This window comes from Melospiza melodia, chromosome 8 (genome assembly GCF_035770615.1).
Source record: "Melospiza melodia melodia isolate bMelMel2 chromosome 8, bMelMel2.pri, whole genome shotgun sequence".
Lineage (NCBI taxonomy): Eukaryota > Metazoa > Chordata > Aves > Passeriformes > Passerellidae > Melospiza > Melospiza melodia.
The window spans coordinates 31,111,984-31,129,602 of record NC_086201.1 but is presented as its reverse complement, the minus strand read 5'-3'; the positions used below and the strand labels follow the sequence as shown (position 1 = coordinate 31,129,602).

The 17,619-nt window shown below is 37.6% G+C and overlaps 1 long non-coding RNA gene across 1 annotated transcript; it reads right to left on the bottom strand.

Moving 5' to 3' along the window:
• Positions 1 to 2,858: 2,858 nt before the first annotated feature.
• On the bottom strand, positions 2,859 to 17,078 carry LOC134421018 (uncharacterized). The gene is made up of 3 exons (XR_010028494.1): positions 17,040 to 17,078; positions 4,018 to 4,093; positions 2,859 to 2,898 (listed from the first exon to the last, which is right to left on the bottom strand). It is a non-coding gene; the product is annotated as an uncharacterized LOC134421018 (long non-coding RNA).
• Between the last annotated feature and the right edge of the window lie 541 nt (positions 17,079 to 17,619).

Genomic DNA, 17,619 nt, shown 5'->3' with positions numbered 1-17,619 from the left:
ACAAATCATGGCTGTGATGTGTACCTAGAAACATAAAAGAATTGAGGGTGGATGGAGGGTGATATTTAATGATCTGTAGCACATCTGTGGATGATCTAAAGAAAAAAGGACTTGGTTTTGAGATAAAGAAAGCAGGCAAAAGGATTGTATATGATGATTCACAATAGTAATGAACAAGTAAATTTATAGACTCTACTAATGTGATCTGGAGGAGATTTACACAATATATTTAAAGAAGAGGAATAGAAGTTGGTTTTGCAGTCTTCCTCAAGTACTTCTCCAGTTTGGCAGTTTAGAGGTGGAAGGTTTTTGTTCCAGCCTTGGGCCATGACCACTGAAAGCTCCTGCAAAGGAGCCCAAGAGCCCCAGCCCTGATGCTGATGAGCAGGAGCTGCCTGCACACAGCAGACACCCAGAGTGAATCCAAAGGGACTGACACCTGTGGGGTCTGGGGACATCAATTTTCACCTGGGCTGCAGTGTCCCTGTGTACAAGGGTGGCACTGGTGCAGCCTCTGCTGTGCTACAGCTTCCACTGGTGGCACATTCAGTATCAGCAGGCTCTGGGAGCAGATTCCTGTCCTGCACCACAACAGCAGCAATCTTTGGGAACAAGGTCACCAGGCAGTTAAATGCCAGATTTAACAACCCATCTTAAAATTGTTCAGTTAAGAAATTGTTATGTTTCAGCTCCTCCTGACTTTCATAAGAACTGGAAGGACTCAGGAAAGATAAAAATGTGCAGACATAAATAAGAGACTGGTTGTATTTGTTACAGCTGAGAATTTATCATGGTACACTAGGATAATTTCATCTGCAAAGAATATTGACAGACTTCCACAGAATTAATATTTCAAATCATTTCCTTGTTCCATCAGCACTTCTCTGCATTTGCCACTCTCCCACATTTAATGTAGTAGTGCCAGTCTGTAGGAAAAGATGCAGCTAATTTGTCTAGTGACCCTAATGAAAGAAACAAATTATTCTATTTACTTGAGCAGCATTCTGATTCAACAGCAATTTTCTCAGCACAGCAATTTCACTGCAGTTCCAGTGCAGAGAAATATTTTCAGCCAATGTTTAGTCATTCTCACAAGTGTTATTAAACACTGTTAGTCATACACCAGCCATCCGTATCTTAAAGCACTCCAATCTTGTACTAAGAATTGAGTTTATTATGGGGAAAGTCAGGGAAAAGAAGAGCAGAAAATATTACAAAAAATCCAAGACAGTCTATAAACTGAATAAGATTCCATAAGATTAGCTTGGATATTCTTTGAAATAAAATGTTAAGACTATTGCACATTGTTTATATTTGAAATTTGAGTATTTTCTGCAGTGATGTGCAGATAACCCTCATTTGTCCAAAATCATATCATTACAGAACAAGACAAAGAATTAATGAATAAAAGCCTTAATACTTCACTCAGTTTATAATCATGAAAGCAGAAACAGCATTGCTATATCAGAAATGATCTATAGGGGAACACATTTGTGAGATAGATTTAATTGTATAACCACATTAAAGGGTAAATTCAAGGTTAACTGCTTGAATGCCCTCATTAGAAAGAGTTTGTGGTAAATAGCTATCATAAAGTCACTGCTAGAAATTTGTTGCTGTTGTTTTTGTGCTGAACTAGATTTCTGATATTGTTGGGTACCTCTCTCATAATTCAGTATTTGACTGTTCTCTCTGCAATCTGATTAAGGCTTAAAAATTTAGGAGTGATTAATGATTGGAATGTAAAATTTATACTTAACAAATCCCATCTCTTTCACAAGATTGTTATTTGTATAAAACCTTTACATACATAACTTTGTTCCAATTCCAATACACAGGCTTTTTTTCTCCCCAAAGTCTTTTTTAGTCAAATAATCATAGGCTGAAATAAACAGAGCTTAAACGGTGTTTCAAAACCACCCGTGCTTAGAATGAAATAAAATTATCCCCAAATTAAACTAAAACAAAATTCATACGCAAGTATAGTCATGTGCGTGCAGCACATATAGAAACAGAAAACAGCCTTTTTCCAAGATATCACTGCTGTTGAGCTGAAGCATGCAGGGCTTTCACATCATAGTCTCCCCCACACTTCAGCCCTGCTCGCCACATCCCTTCAGGCTACACAAAAACACCACCCTAATTCAGAGAGATGGCATTCTACAAAGCATTGTTCTGATTCCTACAGTTAGTTTGTCACTTTGTTCATCTGACACCAAATTCTAGCACCAACCTAGATGATGAGCATGTATGAATAGCTGAAAATGACTTGTGGGATGGGGAAATATGAGCAATAAGTTAGGGGGAAATTCCAATTTCATCTACTTCTAAATGACAGGTATTTGCAAGGCTGCCCTTGAGGGTGTATTCATTTAGACATACTGACTAGCAACACAGGCCACTGCTGGTGTTTGTTACTGCACAAAAGACTATCATTGAAAGCTTCACATACTGCTGAAATTGTAGTTTCTGCCTCATCATTGTTTGACAACTCTGACAGAGGCCTTACAGAGGGCTTGGAAATCAAGCTTTCAATGGATTGGCCGTGTCACATATACAGATGGATCCCTGAGAGCTGGCAAACACACAGCAGTCCCCTAGCACATGAACATATTTAACCCAGGAACCTCAAAGCATTAGTAGTTGTTTAATACAACCCTGATGTTAATTATTAAGCTGTCACAAAGGGAAAACAATGCTTTTCTACTAAAATAGCTGTAACATTTACTCTGAAAGTGTTTGCACATGCAGAAATCATTTGTAAACACCAATATGCCCTTCAGGTTCATACCTGGAGTAACCATAAAACACCATTTTTTATTTGTTAGACATCATCTTACTACTGCTAAGATGCAACTCCAGACTCACCTGTGTGTTGTCATGACCACTTCAGGACAGCTGGTCACAAGGAAAGACAAGGGGCTCAATATGCAGATCCTGCAAATCCTTAAAACTTTTGATGCAAAAAACATACAAAAACTTCCAGAGAGAACACCTCCTAAACAGTTTTATCCCATTAAATTGTGAGGCTAGAGGCAGATAATGGAATTTTGGGCATTAGGCAGTGAAGACCTTTAGGAATCTCTCTTTAGGGCAGATATTTGGAGCAGGATTTATCCTTGCTTGCCACTGACAAATAAAAACACTTGCATTTTGGAGTTCTGAAACTTTCTCTTGTTCTAAGAATGTTTTAAAGCACCTCTAATAAAAGATAATTGAAAATCTATCAACTCACTAAGCAATTTCTTCTAACTACCTGGAATCAATGTTATTCTCATATTTCTTCAAAGGTTTAAGAGTGTGACTAAGTCTGGGGATTAACACAGCAATACAACTAAAATGCTTCAGTTTGAAAGAGTTATGGAAACTCTATCCAACATTATTGATAGTAATATGACCATTAATTTGAACAGCAGAGAGTAATCCAATTTGTGCTTTAAAGGAAAACTATTTGCATGATACAGAAATACATGTTCTTAAAAGAGCTGATGCCAGGAGAATTTAAAATTAAACTATCCTAATATATTACTGGTATATCACACCATTTAATGAGATTTATTATCAGATTTTCCTCCGAGAATGCTAAGTCAAATATTGGTATAGGCACCTTACTCATATCTTATTTATACATACTATTTGACATTAAGTATTTCATTTCACTTCCTTCCCCCAGACACGAATTTCCAATGATACTTTGCCAGGAACTTCAGTTATTGCCATTCTCAACAAAGGCAGCTAATATAAACTGGATTAAATATTTATTTGCATTTGATTTCGTTTATTCTATATTTCTATTTTTTGGTAGATTGTAGTACATATTTAAATACATGAGACTAAGTGAAAAATATCAGAGGCTGACTGCATCACAGCCACCGGAAAACACTTAATTGTTTTTTCTCTTTATTATTTAAGTATATTTTATGTAGCTCACATCACTAACCTTTTTCTTTGCTTTAGTAAACCAAACACAAACGCTTTCAGAAAATAACTTAGGAATGGAAAGATGAACTTGATTACCTTATGTATGTGAGACTGAAGCATTGCAAATCTTGCGCAGCTCTACAGCTCGTCTGTGTACATGCAAGCTCTTCACCTAGAAAGCACAGGACAAAGCAACAAAATAAAAACTGGTTTTGTTGACCAGTTTTACAGTTTGAAGTTACTACATTTAAATTGTTTCAAGGTTCTGTCACAGAATTGTTGCCTGCTGTGCCTTTATCACAAACAGCTGTGATCCACATTAGGACTCCGAGCAAGGGAAATGTTGGAGAGTTTAAAATCAGCTTAGAAACTAAGGACTGTTATCAGAAGCAACAGCCAGCATCACAACAGGTCATTAGCTATTCACAGGGAAGAATAAAAATCAGACCTTTTCAATCAACCTGTTAACCACTTTAGAAAAATTTTGTGTGGTAATCAAGGCAAATATCCAGAGTTCTCCTCTTAGTCTGTACCAATTTCTGTACCAGAATGTTCAGGACAGGAACAGGTGTGAACTCCCTGCTATGCTGTATATTAAAAAGACAGCAAACCTTGTAAAAAGAACCCAACACATTGAAAAGCATATTTTTGGTCCATGGGAATTAATTTCCTTCACCTGTTAGCTTGAAATTAAAGAAAAGAACTTTTGGGGTTTTTCCCCCAAGGGGAGATCCATTTTCTTGCAATTCCCCACATATTTTGAGGGGGAATAATGTTTTATTTTTCAACCTAAGAACCTATTTTTAGTTCAAGGGCTTGCAGAGCTGACTTGCAATATATTTTTCAGTTGCCCATGTGACATTTTCCATTTTGGACACTTAGATCCAGTGAATTTTGTTAGGACACCTTTCATATTTTTTTCTTTCTAATCATACCCATCATAGACTATGTAGCTTTAATTATTTTAAGAATTATGGAAAATTCTGTTATTTGCTTTTCTAATTCATTTCTATTACCTAAAATAGTCTATTTGGAAAATTTTTTATTTGGTATTCAGTTTCGCCCAGATGGAGTCTCTCATTTTACCTACTGTTGTTTCCTCATCAATGAGCTCTCTGCAATGATGGACTGCTCAGGCTGATCACTGACTCTAAAAGCTGCTGACTGCACACTCCTAGAGGTCCCTGCCACTTAGAAAAGGATCCAGGCTTCCAACCCTATAAAATTTTCTTAGATAACCACAAAAACATGCCACCAAAGCACTTCCTCACTTAGCAGATGCAAAAACTGAAAGAAAATTTGAAATACTTGATCTAGTCGCAACAACAGAGCTTAAAAAATATTTCTATCCAAACCTGCTTTTAAATTTAGTCAACTATCTGGATTTCATAATGTCAAATGTTGAATTTATAGTTAGCAAATATGTTCTTTGATGAGATATGTTCAAGATGAGAAATGATGCACACTGACACCATAGGAGTTCCCCCACAGATGCACCCTGTTCTTCATAATCCAGCAGCTGAAGATTCTAATGCATATCTGACTATTTTTTCATTATTTCATCTTCTCCCCTTATGATCCCAATCTGGTGCCCACTGAATTCAAAAGAAGCAGATCAATGGTTTCCTGGGGCTTTCCATCAGCTGCAGAGCTGAGATAAGGCTCGTTTCACAGAGCAGGCAAATGTCAGAGCAGGGAGAGGGGCAGCAGCAGCACCCCAGCCCTGGCAGCCCTGCAGGGAGGAGGTGTGATGGGCTGGCTGAGGGCTCTGCTGCCTTCAGCCCTTCCCAAGGTGAGCCAGAGGCCAGTGCTCTCCTGCCCATCCCTAACTGCCCTCCAGCAGGGCTTTTCTAGCCCTGTCTGCCTCCAGAGGAGGGAAATGATGCCTTGTGCAGGCTGGCCTAGAACAGAGACTAGACAGAGCTAAAGAATAAAGTAGGGATTTGTTTAAAGGCCTCAATGGATCCACCTTGGGCAGCACAAGAGCACGATGGACTCAACATGGCCACAAAATGCATGACTGGTCATGGGGTCTCTCACTTTTTTAAGTTCTGGTCCATTTGCATATTGGAATTAATTTTCCGACTACAACTCCAGCCCATGCAGTCCCATCCTTCTTGTTTTTCTCTCTTCAGTCCATGCTGTTTATGCTCTTGGGCCTGAGATTTGGATCCTTTGTCCTTGGTCCCCAGCTGGAGAAGGAATTGCTTTGTCTCCCTACTCTGTGAAGAGAGCTCACCATCCCCTAATATTACACACTAAAGCAGCACATATTCTGAAAAATATGAAAGCTAAAACCTGAGCCATCAGAAAGATGGCTCTGTACTCTGTCCACAGCCTTACCATCATTAGAGTGTTTTGCACAATTTGATACTCCTCGCAGCACTTTCAACAGCTGCTCTTCAGTGCCTACTATAAGGAGCAACCCTACTGGCACTTGTAAGAGTATCACATATCAAATAGTATCCTTTGCACAGCAGCCTTTTATCATAGCTGAGAGAAAACACAGTGAGACAATGACATTAATAACCCTAAAACAAAAATATTAGATGGAAAGAGCTACTTCATCCACCCAGGAATAACATACTGATGCTGTACATATGTACTGTGTATAATTAAATGAATATTTTGCTTAATCTATTTAATCAAAGTGCAGACTTCACATATAAAGCAAAATCAGAACTCAATATCTTCTCCTCCAGAGTGCTGATCAAAAGAGCAGTTGTTATGCATATTCATACAGCTGAGAATAGGCAATTCTTCCAGTTCAAAACTGGAAACTTTCCTTTCTTGCTCTTTGGGCTCACAGCTGAGATAAATAATGTGCATAGGAACAGAAACCACTGTTTCCAGTCTTGCAAGATCTATCAATTTCAAAAAGGAAAAGCTGGTGGCACAACTGCAAGGAAACCCAAACAATCACCCCCTGATGATGTACTTTATCATAAAGCACAGATTTTAAAAAGGATTTTGATAGCTAAGGTTAAACTGTCAGTCTTGATTCCAAAAATACAGAAACTTATTGAATAGATAGATAAATAGCACTAGAATATATAACCTTAAGGACAAAAAGCTTTTTGAAATACCAAAAGAAATCAAATTCAGTGTGTGTTCAACAGAATTAGCCCTTCAAAAGAAATCACTGAAGTTCAGTTTGGAGCAATAGATACTGACACATAGACAAGCTAATTGCACAAAGTTCATGTTTAAAACTTCTTTTAGAAATGGGAAATCTTGTACATTTTCATGCTTTACAACATGATTCAAATTCAATTCTACCATAACACTGTCCTTTATTGGTTAAAATGTTTCTTGGACAAGTCTGATAATTGCTATTAACATTTAAAGAAATGTAAAACACTATTAAATTTAGTCAAAACTGAATCTTCAATTCACTTTTCTTTCACAATTACTTAACTGATCTCAGTGAAGCTCCTTAAATTTTAATGTTTTATTAGGATTAATTCTGGACTCCAACTGGTGCAAAGCGTACAGTCTAGGGAGAAACAAAAAGTTTCTATTTGTCTAACAGAGAGAGCATAGAAAACTACTCACTCTGCTTGCTCTTGGATTTGATCCTTGTTCCTCACTCATCAAAGAGAGACTTCCTCTAAAGGCAGGGGATAAAACTCCTTCCTCACTGAGGTCAGTGAAGCCAGAGCTTTTAATGAAATGCTTTTCTTTCAACTGATGAAGTCCCCAGGCAGCACAAAGCTAAAAAAAGGAATAATCAGTTTCAACTGCATCTTTTCTGCTTTTGGTCCACAACTAAACCTAAAAACATTTTACAAAAACAGTAAGTTCCACTGTAAAATTAAGTAGTAAGTTTATTCCGGCCCAGGTCAAAAGCAGAATAAATTTCTCAGTGTAGACAGGCCTGTAACACTAACACTGTTTGTTCTGGAACCCTCCTAACATCCATAGCCTTTAACAGGACCTGGGGCTTTTCATTGACCATACACAACTGGGTTAAATCTTTGCCAATTCCCCTTTTTATCAAGTGTCTGGTAACATAAGAGTTATTCCATAGTCTCTTTGGATTTCATTAAAAACATTTCTTGGAGTGATCTCACACATTGCATCTCCTAGCAACTGAATTAACAACTACTTAAGTAACCGAAAAGACTGTCCCATAAGGCCATAACTGGGACGGGGGGAAACATTGGTATTCTGCAGTGGCACCCAGGGACTCTTGGTCCTTTCCCTGCTGGTGACATTCCTGCAAAGGCACTACCTGGCACGGTGGCTTCCTGGCTGTTTGTAGTGCCGGAAATAACGTGTCAGGATCGCTCTGCTTCCCTCCTTTGCTGCAGCAATGACAAAGGAGCTGCTGCTGTGGATGCAAATGAGGCCACAAGGATAAGCAGCACCACTCAACCTCACTGAAAAACTTCTCATGCTTCCCTGCATAATGTCCTGTTTGCCTCAGGAGTGAATCAGGCTCTTTGCAAAACACAGCATCACTGAGCACAGCTGAAAAATTCCTTGACTTGAGAAGGAGCACCTGTGGTTGTGACCCAAGTGTCACTGCTTAGACACACCCAGGAGAGCAGAGCAAGAGAACCAAAACCTGGAAAATTTCAAGTATAGCCTGTACTATTGCTAGTGTAATTAAAGCAGCAGTTCAGCAAACTGAGGCACAAACTGCATGGGTCCCTTGAATTGCCTGTCACATTACACACTGCAAAAAAGAAATGTGATAAATCTTCAAGGACATAAAAGGGGATATCCTGCAAAGGCCACCTAAACCTCATTGACATAATATCACATTGCATGTACTGCACACAAGAAACAAAGCATCAATAACCTCTAATCCACACAAAGGACTTATTGTGAAAGCACTTTTAGGCAGACTAGTTTGACAAAACCAGGCTGCACAGTCAACTTTTGCAAAGCCATGTAGGAGATAAGGATTTTCATTTCTATTTAGATAATTGTACTAAACTTATTGAAGTTTTGCTTAACTGGGGGAAAAAAAATAACATCCACCTGCTACAAAATGGAACATAATGTCAGACAACAAAAGGGCAATAAAAAAACACAGCATCAAAAGAGACAGACAAGATCTGGGTGACAAAACCACAACTTAGAGTATTTCTTCCCTCTGACCAATGCTATAGCTATTCTATACACACTAAATAAGGCAATAAGATGTTTGACCTTGACAAGAATTAGCTGGAGCATAGAATAACGTTTTGTGAATAAAAATTTACAGCAACAGCCTGAGCCATGGCTCAGAAAAGAGGCTCTGACAGGCAGTCCCAAGGGTGCAGCACTACTCAGTGCCAGCAAGGAGGTGATGTGGCAGAAACTGGGAAACAACACAGCAGAAAAAGTAAAAGTTAATTTTAAAAGGGTTGGATTACTCTGTCTGCCAATACACCAAATCCATGCCTGCTCTCATGAAGTAACCTTTAGAAGAAGGTTTTGTAGGTATCAGTCTCCCTGTGCAAGAAGCAACAAATGGTGCTGCAAAATAAGATAGTGGTAGTGGAGAGATGAAAACCCAACTTCCCAGCCTACCCCTCAGGGCTACCAAAATGGAGCAGTTTCATAGACCCATGACTCAGAGTTACACTCCCCTGAAAGTCCAAAATCAGAAGGGTCAAGATAAGACTGGGAGTCGTGCAAACTCCACAACCAGACTATTTAGAGCCCAAATGAAATAGACACAGGGATCTCTTCTGCATTGAAGATTTAAAAAGGATGAACAAATAGAACCCTCAGGCTACTGCTGCCTTTGATGCTGACCAGCATGAGTGGCATGCATAAATTTGTGATGTATTTGCCCTTGTTGCTTATTGAAGTTGCTTAATGGTAACAGTAAATTTCATTCCCTCATTCGCTAGAAAAATGCTGATCATTTTTGTATTTATTTCCTAAATTGAACCCAGAAGTTGTGAAAGATGCAAGATTGATTTCACTGTGTTTGCCAGCTGCTGAGAAGACAGCAGGACTTCAGCCAACCCAGAGGACTAATTCCACTGCTTATTACTGCAGACAAGCACCCAGAGCAGAGCCCTCTGCTCTCCCAGCCATAAGTCAATCACAAGAGTCAGAAGGCACTTTGCTCTTTGCTAGACTAATAGCCTGGCAATTATAAGCACACTTCATTTCTTGCTAGACATCCCATTTTTTCCCATGTTCCCATTTTTCACCTTGTTCAGAGTGCAGCCCAGCAGCTTTCACATCTTCATTTCCATTCCTAGGAAGGCAAACAGGAATCCTTGCAGAGGTGTTTTGTTTAAAGGGTTTTTCCATAGGGAAAACCTGCCCATCGCTGCCTGTGTGCACATCTTTCTATCATCATTTTTAATGGGCTGCATCAGCTCTACCTGCTTTTCTGCACCTGATTAACTGCTTTACAGACTATGACACCGTAATACCAACCACAGACAATGAATTACAGCCAGTGCACAGCTTGATATTTTACTGACATGGATGTTTTCTGTGTGAACCTTGGAAAAAATGCAGAGACTTGAGAATGATGTCTCCCAGAAACATTTACCTAAGAGGGTAAAAAACAGCAACTTTGTTACACCAAGGGCTTCCAGGGCATCACTGGCATTTACAGAGCAGTCCATGACCCAAGAAGATTGTTTCTGAATAAATCACAACACAACAATACTGAATTTAGACGTAAAATCTGGCAACCAGACGAGATTTCTTCAATCTTATTGGTGTCTTTAAGCCTCAGCTGCCTGCAAAGTTCAGCTGTATTTTAATGGAGTCTGTGAAAAACTTTTGCAGATTCAACAAAACTGGAAAAAATATACTTTCAACAAGTGAAAGATATAGAACAACCAAAGAGACAAAGGTCAAATAATTCAGTATAAAAAACACATTACAAGTCACGTGTAGAGATAAAAATCTGAAAATATATAAATAATGCCAAGGTATTTCTATATTTTAGACATATAGATGGCATAAATAGGATCTTCTAAACAATCCTAAAAAGCATCAATAGGTATTTTTGACAGGTAAACCTTAAATTGCTCTACTTACAGTTTCTGGGTTTTTTGTTTAATATTCAAACCTTTTTTAATTTGAGTTTTATAGTCAGACTTCTCCCCTTTTTTCTTCAAGACTTTTTGATTTCAGTGAACCAGCTAACCTGATATTTCACGCACTGTGGGCTGTCTGGCAAGAAACTGAACATTTTTGTCTACTTCAGTCACATAATCTAGGTCAGTGGCTCAGGATCCAAAGAAACATTACAGGTGCTCTATTATTTCCATCTTACTCCACTATACAAAATTGAAATCATAGTAAATTCTGATTTCTGAGCTCAGAAATGGGTTGTACCTATTATCTGTCCAAACACAGCCAGCAAAAAACTGATGGCCCTAAATAAAAACTCAGCCATCCACCTGAGGCAGCAGAGCTGGAAAGCACAAAGCATAGCTTTGGCAGTGACAAGAGTCCCCAGAACCACAGCCCAACAGACACAATTAACAAACTTTATTTGGTTCTGCCATCCTTGAAAATGCCTGTTTCCAAGTGGCTTCTTCCCTCTGTTAACTAGCAGAGGATCACATACGTGCAGATACACATCCATTGATGCGCCCCCCTAGCCTGTTTATTTGTGCCTTTCAGTACATAAAACAAGCTGAACTCTTACTCCTATGGTAGTGAAGAAATTATGTACTGCAGCTAAAAGGTCAACATTTTGAAGGAAAAAAAGTCAAAAGAGATTCTGATTTCATTGGAGAGAGTCAACTGAACTGTTGACTCCACAGCTGTAAAAATGATGCCATCTAGTTTCGCTCCATTCAGAGTGCTCCCAAAAACACTGGGAGAACTCAGACTTGCAGACCGAATAAAGAGAATGGAGCTCCAGGTCTCAGCCCCTCAGGATATTGCAACCACTCAGAATTAAACTCAGTCCTCAGGTCTGACTGCTCAAAGGTTCAGGAGGCTGCTGTAAAGGACAGGTGGGTTATTACAGGTAAACATTTTGGTAAAATAAGGCTAGGCTAAGCACTTTTGTTCCCAATGTAACACCTCCCAATGCCAACCAGAACTACCACTGCACTCACAAATCCTGGATGCAAACAGTCTTGAAGCAATAGAACACAGAGGAACTCCCTAACACAGAGGCTTAAATAGCTCAGAACAGCAGAGATATTATAACTATGATAGCACCATGAAATGTTATTTATAACTTTGGCTCTTCACACAGAAATAATGCTTGTTTACAGCAGTAACCCAAGCTATGGTTGCAGTTTCAGCTGCAGAAGTCTTTGTGTTCTTTTATTGATTTTAAAATTGCCTGCCACATGCCCTAGAAAAATAATTTGTAGCCTACAGTACTATAGAAAAACAAGTATGATTGGATAAAGAAATGCATTTGTACGCAAATTCTCTCCTCCTCTTGGCCTCCTGTTTTTCCTGTTTGTTAGCAACGTGATGATGATGATGCTACACAGCACTTGGCTATCTTGTTCCGATTTGATCTGTCTCCCTAGCTGAATTCAAAACCAAGTGAAGGAATTTGCTTGTTCATTTTGCTGAGCAGCAGGGAAAGGGTGAATCTCCTCCAAGCAGAAATTAAACTTTGCAATTCATAATTAAATTGCTGCAGAGAGAGTCCTAGCAACAAAAAGACTCAGCTTATAAAAAGCTTTCTATTTGTAGGCATCACAGGAGTCTGACTGGAAAGATTTTACACCTTTCTCTTTACTCTAAAGTAGTAAGTTTTAATTAACAATTATTTCTTGGCTTAGAGCATCCCGTACAAGCTGTGGCAAAATATCATTCTCCCATTTTGTTTTACAAGTATTTACTTTCTCTTCAAGTAACATCTACTGGAAAGTGCATCTTCAAAACTGAACTGTATTTTCCAATACTGAAAGGTAACACAGTTACATTAAGGTAAATTAATAAGCAAGCATGCTGGCACTGTGTGAATGTCAACAGGTCTGTGCTCAAATTACTACCTCAACTTTAATTACGCATGTGTAGAAGGGTGTTTATACATACATACACAAAAAAATATTTTCCTGTTATCCCATTCCCCAGTCCAGCTGTGGTTCTACTGAAAACTCATCTCTCAGATCAACTTCAAGTTAGTAAAATATTTAAGCTAAACAGGTCTGCTAGAAATCTCATCAATTCAGAGAAATGAAAAACATCCCCCTGAATTAGTACCCAACTCTACAAGCACAATCTAATGCAAGGCTGATTTTCAAAAGATGGGTGTTTATCAAGACATCTTTGCAGTGGGTTGCTAACTAGGTTTTAGCCATCTTTCACATAAAAATGTTTTTTTAATTATGAATTATCTTCTGATTTAACATTTTCCTTTAATTGGCAAATATTTGTAGCAATTAACTCCTCCAGATTGCCTCAGACAGTGTGAGTCATGTCTTCCCTTGGGGATTTAACAATTACATAACTCTGCTCATCCATACCACCACATATAACACCTGGATGTCAAGTTGCTGGAAGTGTTTCTATCCTTATAAATAATGCAACATCCTAATGCTGCTAATTATGACATGTACATAATTTACTGCTCCCTAGGGGCAACAGAAATTTCTCTCTCCTACAGAAGGCATAATATTAGTTTTTCTAGTGGCATTTTTGAGGGGAATTATCTCAGAGTAGGAAGGTGGCTGGAATTCTCTCTTCCTGCTTATGTTACACTTCCATGAATAGAGTGGGAATTTTCAGAAACTGTCTGATTTAGAACAATATTCAAAACTCCCACTCCTAAGTAAACATTTGTGCTTCCAAGTGAATCAATTTGCAAAGAATTTTCAAGAGCATGTTTGGCAATTTCTGCCTTTGACACCCCAAATTCACCAAGAGAAATTCAGTAGAATAAAGCATAATGGTTATGTTCAGCTTTTTTGGTTTTGAGTCTTGTTTTTCCTTTTTAGTAGTCCAAAAATCAGTGTACATTGAATCAGATCTGAGGAGAGGCTTCAAAGATCTAGATGACAAATTAAGTTTAAGATATTCATTACATCACAAAAAAAAAATTAATTAACATAGGAGGCTTATGTTGGTATTATGCAATTTGAGAGTAGACACAGTAAGTTGCAAGGAATTAGCAAATTAAGATTTTCATTAACCTGTAACAAACTGAGGCATGTTTAGTTTTCAATATGCAGCCTGAGAAATGTGGAAAAAATATCTGGTTCTTGATAAATAACTGTTTAACTTATTTCTCATCCACTACAGAAGGCTTCAATACTAAAATAAACTTTAATAACTTTTTTTAAAATTTTATATGAATACATAATGTATAAATGATAATATGAAATTTTCTAGAACCCAAGTAGGCGCATTTCCAGTTAGCTAATATGACAATCCAGCACTCCTTTGGTAAGAAAATTCACTGCGGTAAAAAAATCTGCAAGTATTTCATGCCAGCTTTTCCTCACAGAAAGGTGAGAAACCAAGACAAAGAACTGCTTGAAATTAAATTAAGAAAAAAAATATCAAGGTTTACAAAGTAGTCTTTTTTTTCTCCCAGCAAATTACTATCACCTCCTCTGAACCCTGAGGATCTTTTTGAATATATGCTTACTTCTGGAAAATGTCACTGAAAATTAATGCCTGCTGCAGCTAAATGGGAATATTTTCACGAATTTTGTCTAATTTTCTCATTATTACCAGGAAAATCTGCCTTTCCCCATTTATTTCCTGAGAATTTCATCAATTTAGTCTCTTAGGAATGGGTTTGGGGAGGTAACAGAGAGGTAAAATGAGGATGACACAATGATAGTCACCAAAGCTTTTTAAACAAAGCTTTCTAATACATTTACTGAAAAATAAATGGCTTTTTAAGAGCTTTTACAGCATAAACCTCACAATATTTGGAGTTCTAAACATCCAAAAAAGAAGCTATTTCATCTTAGCTAAGCTGCTTTTAAACATGCAATTACATTTTTCTACAGGTTGATGGGTTTAGCAGCCTATTGTCTCATCAACAACTATCAGAAAATATGCTCTTTGCAGGGCATGTGAAGTTTTCTTCCAAGCTAAGAATTCTCAGTTTTAGTCAGATTTTCTGTATAAAAAGTAGTGAAAGCACTCTTACCACACCCTCTATATATTTCAGTTTCTGTCTTTTCCAAGCCATAGAAAAGGGTCTATTAAATTAAACTCAAATATGTGTTTCTCCTATGTGAAATCCACAGGTGGATACCCACCCTTTAGTCAATTTTTTGCTACTGATTTCTACAAGAACTACATTTCAAACACCAAGTAAGCTCTTCAACCAGCAATTAAACTGAAAGAGATTTAAGGACTTAAACATATATAAAACACTCCTTCTGTCTCTTGCTCTAAAGATCTATAGGATACTTAATTTATTTCTGACAGTATCATGGTAATGCCATTAGGCACAAAATACAGCAAAAAATGGGAGGGAGCTCACCTATGATCCAAAAAAAATTGTCTCAATGTTTAAAATCAAAATTAATGTGCTAATCATTTATGGCTCATAGGTATAGAGACCTTGAAATTACCTCAATAAAGAAATGTTGAAGACAGTCTTAATTATAAAATGTGTCAAGAAGAAATTTTAAGAGCAGAAGGAAAGGTCAAGACAATTTTATTGGATTTTCTCACTGATTGTTAGATAGAAATAAAGTTATTCAGCACACCATTGTTGTTGTTTGTACATCATTCCATATACCAAGAAATCACAAGTTGCTCATGAAAAGGAATCTTGAGAGCCCTTCAATTCAAATTATCATCTACCACAAGCATGACTGTCCATTTGGACTGGTTTTACCATTGCTTCCATTAAATCTCCTTTCCCCATGCTAAATGAAATCAATGTCAATCAATTATTGTGTCAGACCAGGATAAGGAGACTGAGGGCAGAACTGCCTCTTCATTTCTGGGATTAGTACAGCACCACTCCAAGTCCTCTCTGACAGATCATTTATAAGTATTTCTCTTTGCAATTATATTCCCAGCTTGTTCAGTGAAATTGATTTTAAGCTAAATAATTACTTCAGACAAAGTCACAGATTTCTCCACTCTGACTGATACAGAGAGGCAGCTGAACGAGAGGCATTAATAAATTTGTGAACTACTTTGAACAAATTACACATATTGTTACAAGGGAGATTTACAGCAATAGCAGATCTAATTAAGTGCTTCATAAAGCAAAACATGAGGCAGATGTCAAACTGATAAATCAGGTTTTATTAGGTGTTATTCTGATGAGTTTTTACTTCTGTAAGGAAATATTTTCACCCTACATGACAATGTTGAGCTATCCAATGGTTCCTAACATTTGAGCAAGATGAAATCTGTAACTCTCATTTTGCAATTCTGTGTTTAGTGAATTGAAGTTCAGTTAAACATAATTCTTAACTCAGATGTAATGTAAGATAATGGTGTTATTTGTGTTTCAGCTGGTCCTACTCTATGCATAAACATAAGTGTCTTTTCTAAAAGCAGAAAAGCATCTATGGAGTATATTTACAAGCAAAATCTTTTACCTAGAAGCACAGAGAAAAGTTAGAGAATACATCTAGATAAATATGTTTTTATAATTATTTTATGAGCAAGCAGGTCAGCATTTTCACACCTCTAGTATTTACCATATTTTAATAGTATAGAATTTTACATATTTATAAAATATATCTATGTACATTCATGTACCATGGAGAGGATCAAAAAGGAATCTCAAACAAACTGTTTTGTAATAGTTCCACTGAAAGAAGGACAGAGGCATACTGGACTTAGATAATGAAAATAAAGAAAATTATGGAGAGGCTAATTAAGGTCTTAACTGAATAAGAATGTTTATATGACAGCAAAACTGTCACTTGATAGCCATTCACAAAAGCCTGAAGCAGGTAAATACATGTTAGGAGAAGATTACAAAAAGTGCTTTAGGAGGGGATGAATTGGAATAGAGTAATGAAGTAAGAAAACAAAATATATGTCATGAGTATATGAAAAAATATGACTGCAAACCCTTCAGAATAACTTTCTCATTCTAGAAAGACTTAATTTTTCAGTGCTGGAGAGCTGAGTTCACCTGTAAAGGTAATACTATTTCTTTCCAGCTCAATGGCAAAGATAAGGTATATATTTTTCTGAGGTTACTTACTGGTAAAGTCAGCATTGCACTTGCTCTGCATTACCTTTAAAATGAGAGTCTGTGACTTTCCATTCAGGAAAACCTTCAAAGAGAATACCCAAGAAAATGACTGCTGGCTCAAGAACAAGAAAAAAATTAAAAGGATTTCATGATCCAAATGATATTGTAGGAACGAGAGTTTGCATTCAGGGTAAAGATGCCTTGTAAAAGAACAAAGTCAATAGGACTATAAAGCCATACCCTGCCCATTTCATCATTGATTTGGAGCAGCCACAGAGAAAAAAGGAAGATTCTGAAAGCATCACAAAAGCAGAAGTCAGCAGATCTTACACAGACAAATATAAGTTTTAAGTAGAACACCACTGATCTGTATCATTGATTTTTCTGCCAGCATCTGCATATCCCAAAGGGCAGCCCAAGCATGAAAGGAAAAAGCATGCTAAAAAGAGGAAAGGACAAGTTGGGTGCTGAACCTCAGCCTTGTAATGGGGAAATGAAGCCCAGACACCTTGTTCTATCAGAAATGGGTAAGGAAAAGAAAGATTTGATGTTTTCATCACTAAAATGTTCACTCTGTAGAGCAGCACAGCAGCCCCAGTGTGCTGCTGTGACTCCAGCCAGGC